The sequence below is a fragment of the Plectropomus leopardus genome, chromosome 21, assembly GCF_026936395.1.
Source record: "Plectropomus leopardus strain MGB_pleo_1.0 chromosome 21, ASM2693639v1, whole genome shotgun sequence".
Lineage (NCBI taxonomy): Eukaryota > Metazoa > Chordata > Actinopteri > Perciformes > Serranidae > Plectropomus > Plectropomus leopardus.
In genome coordinates this window covers 423,239-433,725 of record NC_142196.1, presented here as the reverse complement: position 1 = coordinate 433,725, position 10,487 = coordinate 423,239, and the positions used below count along the sequence as shown (strand labels likewise).

The following is a 10,487-nucleotide window of genomic DNA, read 5'->3' as shown; positions in this document are numbered from 1 at the left end:
TTTTTATACCTATGTCTACATACAAAACAGCACATTGAGTGTCAGGATCCCTTGGTTTCTCATATCTTGCTGCTGATATTTTTGCTTAAAGCTCAGTTTTTTGTTTTTTGCAGCTTGTTAAAAAGTACTGGACACTTTAGCCTGTTATTGGTGGTGCATCCCACCACACAGAAGCGCTGAAGTGTTGTTATGTTGTTTGCCAGCAGATACAAGTGACATAGAGGAACCTTCAGCAGCACTGTCAGTGGAGAGCATGGATGTACTGGCGGACAGCCATGGATTGCTTCTGCCTTCAGTGGGGGCGGCACATCTAACGCTTTGTATCTGTACAGCAGCAGCTAGCCCGTCTATTTACTGAGCTAATACCAAAGAAAAAAGAAGGGAAAGGGGGCGTTTCTGTCTTACGTAAACCAACGGTGTACGTGGGCATTCCTGTCCTGCGCGACAGAAACGCCCCACCGCCAGTGCGTCACACGGACTTTGCTGGCTGAAATCTTAAGTGTTACCAAGACACGTTATTTTCAGCGGCAACCTTTCGTCTCCGATCTTCCACACGGGACGTGAACGCAGCATGTGTTGAGACAGCGGAGACTGAGTGGACAGGATGAGCACCGGCAGCTAGCATCTGGTCTGCGGCTCAGCATCAACAGCAGCAGCGTTCTTGTGGAGCTCCATGACAGGTCGGTAACACACGTCACACTCACACGGTGTATGTAGTGACAGTGTGGCTGCTCATCTGTCTCATCTCGGTACGTGTGCGTGTGCTTGCTGTGGTGTGTGTGTATCGTGTGTGTGGTAGAGCAGCGGCTGGCCCTGATGCAACGCTACAGGTGCACACACACACACACACACACACACACATACACACACACACACACACACACACACACACACGGCCGTGTCCTTCACAAGATCACTGTCTCCGCAGACAGAAGGTCATTAGAAGACGCAGCCTTCCTGATGCTCAGATGTCCGGTGATCGGCTCTTACCGAGCTGTGTCAGCAGATGATGACTTTGGTAGAGTCCTCTGCACAGCTGCCCGTCTTTTGCAGCTTTGCAACCCGAAATGTGTTCTTATTGACTTAGGGTGAAGTCAGGTAATTTGTGACATCAGGTAAAATGGGACAAACATGTGTTTGGTGACTAGGTATAGCTTTTTATGAAATGTTTAACAAATAATCAAAACATTTTCACAACACTCTTTGCTTTTATGGGAAATTGTTCTGAGCATTTGATGCACTCAGGTAGAATGGGACAAAAATTAAGCTAAAATTGGACATTTTATTCTGAAGTGAAAGCAGCATGATTTATGCTATTGTGTGCCACCCTGTCATATTACAGACATTTAAGTATTTTTGTTGCCTAAAGACATTAAAGATGCTGTGAGTCCATGTTAGCCGCAATACTCCAGAACAAGCCATCACTGTAGACAATATGGCACCAAAGAAACAAGCAGCAAAAGAGCAGGGAAAGCATGGCAGCACAGTTGGACAATCGTTTTTAAAATGAATATCTGCAGGTTACATTCATGATTTCACTAGCAAGGACCACACCTCAACAGGAGAATCATTTTGACGATTTATTGACATTAATGCAAATTGGTATCAACATTGATGTTGAATTATTGTGGGATGGATGGTTGAGTGCGGTGTGGGGAAGCTTCGGTGGGGAATCCGCCGTGGCTCCCAGGCACGACAGACCCCTAGGACCCTAGAGAGAGAGAGAAGGAGGAAAAAGGAAAGAGATTAAGGGAGGGGGGGAGGGGTGCAGAATACAAGAACGAAAAAGGAAGAGCAGGTTAGGAGGATATTTAAGCCAGAAGAGGCGCGGCTGAGGCTCGGTTGAGGTGTGGTCCTGCTCCCGAAATTCTGCTAGATAGCTTCACTTAATGAATTAATGACTGAGCTGTTGAATCATTTAAAGATCAAACAAACACGATTGTCCCTAATTCAGTGTTCCATGTTCTCTTAACATGCCATCAAAGGGAGATCGTGGTTTGAAGCTTCAAAGTTTCTAAATTGGGTTCGACATTGGGGGGCAAAAAAATGTTGGTTTAGTTTGATGACGTCATCATGCTATTTGTACATTAGTGTCAGGCATCAGTCGAACAGTGTTATACCTTAAAAAAAAAAAAAAAAAAAAAATATATATATATATATATATATATATATATATATATATATGTCTGTAATAGTATATGTATGTGTGTATATATATATGTATATGTGTATATATATATATATATATATACTCACTGGCCACTTTATTAGGTACACCTTTTCAACTGGTTGTTAACGCAAATAGCTAATCAACCAACCACATGGCAACTCAATGATGCATTTGGGCATGTGTAGATGGTTAGGCATGTATGGTCAAGACGACCTGCTGAAGTTCCTGTCAACTAAGAAGAGGAACCTGCAATTCGCGAGGGCTCACCAAAATTGGACAATAGAAGACTGGAAAAACATTGACTGGTCTAATGAGTCTCGATTTCTGCTGCGACATTCAGATGGTAGGGTTAGAATTTGGTATAAACAACATGACAGCATGGATCCATCCTGCCTTGTATAAACAGTTCAGGCTGGTGGTGGTAGTATGATGGTGTGGGGGATATTTTTCTTTGCATACTTTGGGCTCCTTAATATCAACTGAACATTGCTTAAACGCCAATGCCTACCTACATGTGAAGTTTGTAGATATGTAGCACCTAGCACCTGGCGGGCCGTGCATTTCACACCAAGGCCTTGTCGGGTGATGTCGAGTCAAATTTGAAGCTGCTGGCTAAGGCTAAACGTAAATACAGTAAGATTGTTATTCATGTCGGCGGCAATGACACCCGGTTACGGCAATCGGAGGTCACTAAAATTAACATAGAGTCGGTGGACGGCATCCATCCCACTTTGGATGGAGCTGCTCTACTCTCTAGGAATCTGGTCGACTTTATTAGAGGCCCAAAGCCATGACAAAACCAGAGTTGGAACCAGGGTGCAGAGTCGCAGTCTCGCAGTCTAATGTAAATGTTATAAAAAAACGGTGTCTGTCCCCCGACCACTTCATTTGTTTAAAGCTAAAATAAACAAAAGGGGAGTTGCACAAGAAAATCTCCTAAAAACTAACTCATCTCCTGTCAAACAGCATCGTAACAGGAGAATTAAATGCGGTCTCTTGAACGTTAGATCCTTATCAACCAAAGCTCATTTAGTCACTGATTTAATATTGATATTGATTTATTATGCCTCACTGAGACCTGGCTTTGTCCTGATGAGTACGTTAGCCTGAATGAATCCACTCTTGCTGGTCATATAAATAGTCACGTTGCCTGGGACACTGGCTGAGGAGGGGGAGTCGCTGCTATTTTGATTCAAGCTTAGCAATTCACACTAAGGCTAAGCTAAACTATAGTTCATTTGAAAGCCTTTTTCTTAGTCTTTCTCATGCATCCTGGAAAACTCTACAGCCAATTCTAGTGTAGTGTACTGCGCCCCCGGCCCATACTCTGAATTTCTATCTGAATTCTCTGAGCTTATATCAAGTTTAGTGCTTAAATCAGACAAAATTATTATTGTAGGGAAATTTAACATTCACATGGATGTTAATAGTGATAGCCTTAGTTCTGCTTTCTCCACACTTTTGGATTCAATAGGCTTCAGTCAGTGTGTACATAAACCCACCCACCACTACAATCACACCTTCGATCTAGTCCTTGCATACGACATCGATATTGAAGATTTAGTCTTTCCTGAGATTCCTGCTCTGTCAGACCATTATTAAATAACTTTCAATTTTTTATTACTCAACTACAAGCCTCTCAGTAAGAGTTACTATTCTAGATGTCTATCTGATTCTGCAGTTGCTAAATTTAAGAAACTGATTCCTTCTGCTTTGACATCATTACCATGTCTTACAGTGACTGAAAACACTACTACTAACTTAAGTCATTGTCAAATTGACCGTCTCATCGATAATGCTACTGGCTCAATGCAATCAGCTCTCGACACTGTTGCACCCTTCAAGAAGAAAATAATGAAAAAAAGAAAATTAGCTCCATGGTTTAACCTCCAGATTCGCAAATTGAAAAAAACATTGCGAAAATTTGAAAGACACTGGCGTTCAACCAAACTGGAAGAGTCCCGTTTAGTCTGGCTGGACAGTCTTAAAATGTATAAGAAGGCCCTCCGCCATGCCAGGGCAAACTATTATTCATCATTAATTGAGAATAAACAAAAACAATCCCAGGTTTCTTTTCAACACTGTAGCCAGGCTGACTCAGAGTCACAGCTCCATAGAGCCTTGTATTCCTTCGGCCCTAAGCAGTGACGACTTTATGACTTTCTTTAATGATAAAATTAAACTATTTGATATAAAATCCCTCACCTCTTACCCTTACCTGACCTGACCCCGGACACAGATAGCCTGGCTATGGCAGCAAGGCCTGAAATTTATTTGGACCATTTCTCCCCCATTGACCTTTATCAACTCTATACTTTGATTTCTGCATCTAAGCCATCAACATGCCTGCTAGACCCCATCCCAAGTAAGCTCCTTAAGGAAGTTTTGCCCCTATTAGACAACTTTTTATTAGATATAATCAATGCGTCTTTATTAACAGGCTATGTACCTCAGTCTTTTAAAGTAGCTGTCATTAAACCTCTTCTAAAGAAGCCCACTCTCGATCCTGAGATTTTAGCTAACTATAGACCGATATCTAATCTCCCCTTTATTTCTAAAATCCTTGAGAGAGTGGTTGCTCATCAACTCCGACTTTCTTCAAGATAATAGTTTATTCGAGGACTTTCAGTCAGGCTTCAGAGTTCATCATAGTACAGAGATGGCACTTGCAAAAATTAATAACGACTTATTTATCACTTCTGACACGGGTCTGGTGTCTGTTTTAATCCTATTAGATCTCAGTGCCGCATGTGAGACCATTGACCATCAAATCTAACTGCACAGACTGGAAAACTTAATTGGCCTTAAAGGAACGTCACTAGCCTGGTTTATGTCATACTTATCAGATCGTTCCCAATTTGTTCACATCAATGATCAACCCTCCACACATACTAACGTCTGCTTTGAAATGCCACAAGGTTCGGTGCATTGGACCAATCGTTTTTACTTTATGCATGCTTCCTCTAGGCAACATAATTACAAAACACTCTATAAATTTCCATTGTTATGCTGACGATATGCAATTATATCTATCTATGAAACCAGATGAAACTGATCAGCTATCTAGACTTCAAACATGTCTTAAGAATGTAAAAGCCTGGATGAGCCGTAATTTCCTGATGTTGAATTCAGACAAAACTGAAGTTATTGTTCTTGGCCCCAAACACCTCAGAAGCTTCTTTTCCATCAATGTAATTTCTCTAGATGGCATTAACTTGGCCTCTAGCAATACTGTACGGAACCTCAGAGTTTTATTTGATCAGAATTTATCTTTTGCCTCTCATATAAAACAAACTTGAAGGACGGCTTTCTTTCAAAAAAATTAGACATATCCTGTCCCAAACAGATGCTGAAAAATTAATACATGCATTTGTCACCTCTAGGCTGGATTACTGTAACTCCCTATTATTTGGTTGCCCCAACAAATCTCTTAGGTCTCTCCAACTGGTGCAGAACGCCGCTGCTCTTGTTTTAACGGAAAGCAAGAAAAGGGATCATATTTCTCCTGTTTTAGCTTCTTTGCACTGGCTCCCTGTGAAATCCTGGATTCTTCTTACTTACAAAGCTCTAAATGGTCAGGCTCCATCCTATCTGTCACAGCTCATAGTACCTTACCAACCCTCAAGATCACTGCACTCTGAAAATGCAGGGTTACTTGTGATTCCCAAAGTTTCCAAAAGTAGGATAGGAACCAGAGCCTTCAGCTACCACGCTCCTCTCCTATGGAACCATCTTCCAGTTTCAGTCAGGGAGGCAGAAACCGTTTCAACTTTTAAGGGAGGGTAGACTTAAGACCTTCCTCTTTGATAAAGCTTATAATTAGGGCTGGCTCAGGTTGCCTGGATCAGTCCATAGTTAGGCTGACATAAGTTTAACCTGCCGGGGGACTTCCTCTGATATGCTGAGCTCCTTTTCCTTCTCTCAATGCCGCCATCAGAAAATCATACATGTCTGTTAACTGCATTGCCATTTGCAAGCTTAGCTTAGCCTCAGTAGTTTAGCTTAGCCTTACATCTGTGATAGCCATGTGGTACTCTCACTACCTGGGGCTCACGATTACAGAGCCTGGGTCTGTTGAATTGCACTATGCTAATCTTGTTGCCTCTCGGGAGCATTCCTGCACCCTTGTTTCCTAGTTTCCTGGATTCTGGCCATAACCTTGACTGTGCCTGACTGTGGTGATAGCTGTGCTGATGCTACGACCTTACCTTTGGTTGTGCTCGTGCTGTGGCTGTACTGATACTGTGATTGCGCCGATGTTGTGATCTTGCCTTTGGACACCTCCCTATCAACATATGCATGAGACTGTTATCATCACCCTCAACATCATCATAGAGTGCAATTAATAATTTCACACCTACCGTTATTGTAATATGGCATCTGTTTCTATTATTGCTGTGCCTCCCCTCCCCCCCCCCCTTTCCTTTTTTGCCATGATTGTATTTCATTTGTTATTTACGACATTTATTGCTCATCTGTCCATCCTCGAAGAGGGATCCCTTATCATCCTCTACCGCTCTTCCTGAGGTTTCTTAATTTTTTTTCCCCCCGTTACAGGGGTTCTTTTTCGGGAGTTTTTCCTTGGGTGATGTGAGGGTCTAAGGGCAGAGGGATGTCATACACTGTAAAGCCCTCTGAGGCAAACCATGTTTTGTGATAGTGGGCTCTATAAATAAAATTGACTTGACTTGACCAAGAATAGGCAAGCTTTAACAAGATTGTACACTAAATTGTGAAACTGCAGTTAAATATAAAAAAGACAGCAACAAGACTGTCACATTTGTTCTTGAGAATAGGCCCACATGCGACAGCGACACAATGAAACAATTCTCTTTTTGTACTTCCACTACAATCACACAGCTGCGTCAGTGCGCCACATTATTTACATACATTGCAGAAGAGCAAGAATTTATGTTTTCATTTTTAGTATATTTGTCATTTTATTTTGTTGTCATTGATTTGATATGAACAAAATAAAATTACAAAAACATATTAAATATGAAAAATTAAATAAATAAAATGCTTGCACTCACTAAAACGGCTGTCCCCCAAAACACTTATTTCAACACAAAATCCATTCTCCTTTCTTTCCTCAAGAAGACTTCAGTGACTTGGTTGTACAGTTTATCTGTGCGTTTCAGTTCCAAAAACAAATCCTTTTCTATCGACATGGAGGCCAATGCTGAAAGCCGCGTCTGTCCAGTCGTGTTTCTGGCGTATGTTTTGATTTGCTTTAAGGCCGAAAATGACCGCTCAACAGAAGCAGTGGACACAGGGATTGTCACAGCCAAACAAGCCAGTGCATAAAGCTGTTCCATACTCTCACTCAGTTCTTTGCTCCTAAGAAAATCAAGGAGATCAGCTGGACTTTTCCCTTCAAAGTCAGTTCTGTTTTTAGTCGGGGCAGATCGAACAGTGCACCGTTTGTGTTAAGCTGGAAAAGGCTGTTTGTGGAAACTTTCTCCGGTATGTCTGAAAGTGCTGGGGATCCAGAAGGGAGAGAAACAACAGTTTTTCTTGATTCAATAGTCTTGAAATTGATTCCGTATCTGGCAAAGAATGTTGTCCAGAATGTTGCTGTGGAGTTGTTGGTAGTGTGCGCGAAGGTCGCCTTGCATGGTGTTCCAGTATGTGATCAAACAACTCCTTTAGCGCAACCCTCTTCTCATGGACTGCATTCACCAGTCTTGATGTACAGTATATTGCCACTGCATTGGTGCAACATGAGGAAGATGCCGCTTGCACATTTCATCCAGTAGTTGAGTGCGCTTTGGGGATCTGGAGAAGAACGCAGCGAGGGCATTCAGGTTGGCAAAAAACACCTTGCATTTTTTAAGCTTTGAGGCTCCTTGAGTCAGTACTAAATTAAGCAATGTGCATAGCAGTGAATGAATAAGGCCATAGGTGCCCTCCTCTTAACTTTCACTTGCACCCCATTTAGTCAAGATGCCATTACTGCTGTGCCATCGTAACACTGTGCCACAACTTTGTCCAGACAACATTCATATTCCTTGAGGAAAGAAAAGATAAGAGCAGCAATGTCATCAGCTCGCCTGCCACTAGTTACATCCTCATATTTGACAAAACGCTCCTTGACACCTGATGTCGTTACATAGCTCAGGACAAGTGCGAGACGTGCATTACCCACGTCTGTTGTCTCATCCACCATTACAGCGACGAAAGGTGCTTTTTTGATCTCCGTTTTGATCTCTTCTCCCATCACTTCCGCAATACTATAAATTAGGTCATTCTGTATTTTGCCAGATGTCCCAGTAAACACTCTGTTAGTAGACAGGGCGTTATGCAAGTCTGTGTCATGCTTGGCAAGAAAAGAAAGAAGTCCCATGTAGTTGCCTCTGTTTGTGGACTGAGTGCTTTTATCGTGTCCCCTAAATGAAAGTTCCTGTTTACCCAGGAACACGACACAATCAATCAGTCTTTTTAGTATCTCCCTATTTTTCTTCACCATTTCATCGTGGAGCTCTCTTTCCCTGCGCACCTGTTTGTTGAGCTGTGTATCCACTCTGGTGTCCCCAAAAGTTTTTAAAAGCACGGTAGCTTGCAAGTGTCCAGACGTGCTTTGGTGTCTTGTTGCTGCCTTGGTTAAACAATTTAAGTTCGCAAATCCAGTGTAGCTCCAAACACCAAATTGATCATTTGCAGACAAAAGGCATTCCCAGCAGAACAATTTGCAGCGCCCCTCGGAAGCTGTAAGCCAGGGGTACCGCTCATAGTTACTTGATGTATGATTTTTTTATGTTAACTTGGCTGTTTTTCCACAGGAAACATATGGGGCTGGCCGGTAACATAAAATGTTGAATTACAGTTGCAAATTCAGTTTATACCAGGGTTTATACAAGGCATTTTGAGCAACCATTTAAGCTGTTTTTTAGGATGTGAACATTTTCAAATCAGTTTGATAATAAGCCAAACACTGGACAGGACCAGTTTACCTGATTTTACAAGGTGTTCCACATGATTCAGCAGTCAGTCCTGAGTGGAAACAAATGACACTGCTTCTCAACAGAAAACGAGTGTCTGACTATCATGTAGCATCCCGTAACACTGGAGCTCTGTTTTTACACTAAATCCACTGAATATGCACTTCTGTTACTTCATGTAAACAAACCACACAGCTATCAGCTTTGCGCTGGAGACCAGACCAGAGGCTTAAACACTTAAGAGATGGATAAGTAACCTACTCCGTCTCTTCCTTCGTTTGTAATGTTACTTTTTATATCAGAGAACACACTTTTCTAGTGTGTTTACTAGAAATTACATACAAAATAGCCAACAGCAAGTAACATTGAACTTGCTTGATTTTTGCAATAATCATTTATCTCAGCAAAAACCTTCAGCCTTCCAGCCATCTCCCTCCAGCCATCTGACACTGTATTAAGGCTTTTGAAGTGTAATAAGGAAGTTTCATGCACGTAAATAATTAGTCATCTCCAATTAATGAGTCTGCTGTCCAATGAAAGTTGAGCTCACATACTTGCGGCCAGTAAGGACAGCTCTTTTGTCGGCTTTGAATACAAAATGTTTGGATTTTGTCTTTTTAAGAGAACAAGACTAGATTAAAACCTAGTATTTGGCTGGACAGTGTACAGGGGTTCTCAACCTTTCTCCTTCAGGGACTTATTCACTTTCACTGAGTAAACTGAAGTATTTCAGGGATATTTCATATTATGTTAAAATTCTAAACGTAACAGCAAATAAACTGTTCAAATAAACTGTACAAATAACCCAAATGCCTACTGCAGGAAGTTTGGGTTAGATAGGCAATTATGACAAATTTTTAGCATATTATTTTCTGTGAATATTGCATCAGAAATGGTTTTCTTGGTGTTTGTTTACACTTTTTATAGGATTTAATAAACTCACAATAATACATTCTTTAAAGTCTTTGTTTGTGAGAAATTTGTGTAGCTTGGCCATCTTTTCTTTGACAGGTTGAAGCTGTCTAGCATAGAGTGAAGGCTTTGTGTTCAGGTCTTTACTGTGATTTAAAAAGTTTATGTTGAACAATAATCTAAACTTCAAAAATACAGCTGCATTTAATTATCTTTGGTGGTTTGTTTTATTTTGTCTTATTTTATTTTTAAGTTTTTGAACAGCCTTTAAAATGAAGAAGGCCTTTCGACCCACTGGGATGCTTTGGTGACTCACAGAGGGTTCGGGACCCCCATGTTGCAAACCAGAGGTGTATGAAGCACGTTGTTGTGGTCCAGCCCAAAATTCATATAGCCTAAATATATGTTTAAATAGAGAACAGTCCAACACAGCCACACAGCGGCTGACATAGGTTTTGTCTGCC

At 41.4% G+C, this 10,487-nt stretch overlaps 1 protein-coding gene across 2 annotated transcripts in view; it reads left to right on the top strand.

The window, feature by feature from the left end:
* The first annotated feature begins 272 nt into the window (after positions 1-272).
* The window catches only part of steap2 (STEAP family member 2, metalloreductase), a 62,042-nt gene continuing 51,827 nt past the window's right edge, over positions 273-10,487 (top strand). The window contains exon 1 of one of the 2 annotated variants that reach the window (XR_015775323.1): positions 273-680. The gene's annotated coding sequence lies outside the window, so the exon portion shown is untranslated. The remainder of the gene's footprint in view (positions 681-10,487) is intronic. The other variant, XM_042510804.2, reaches the window with a different exon arrangement.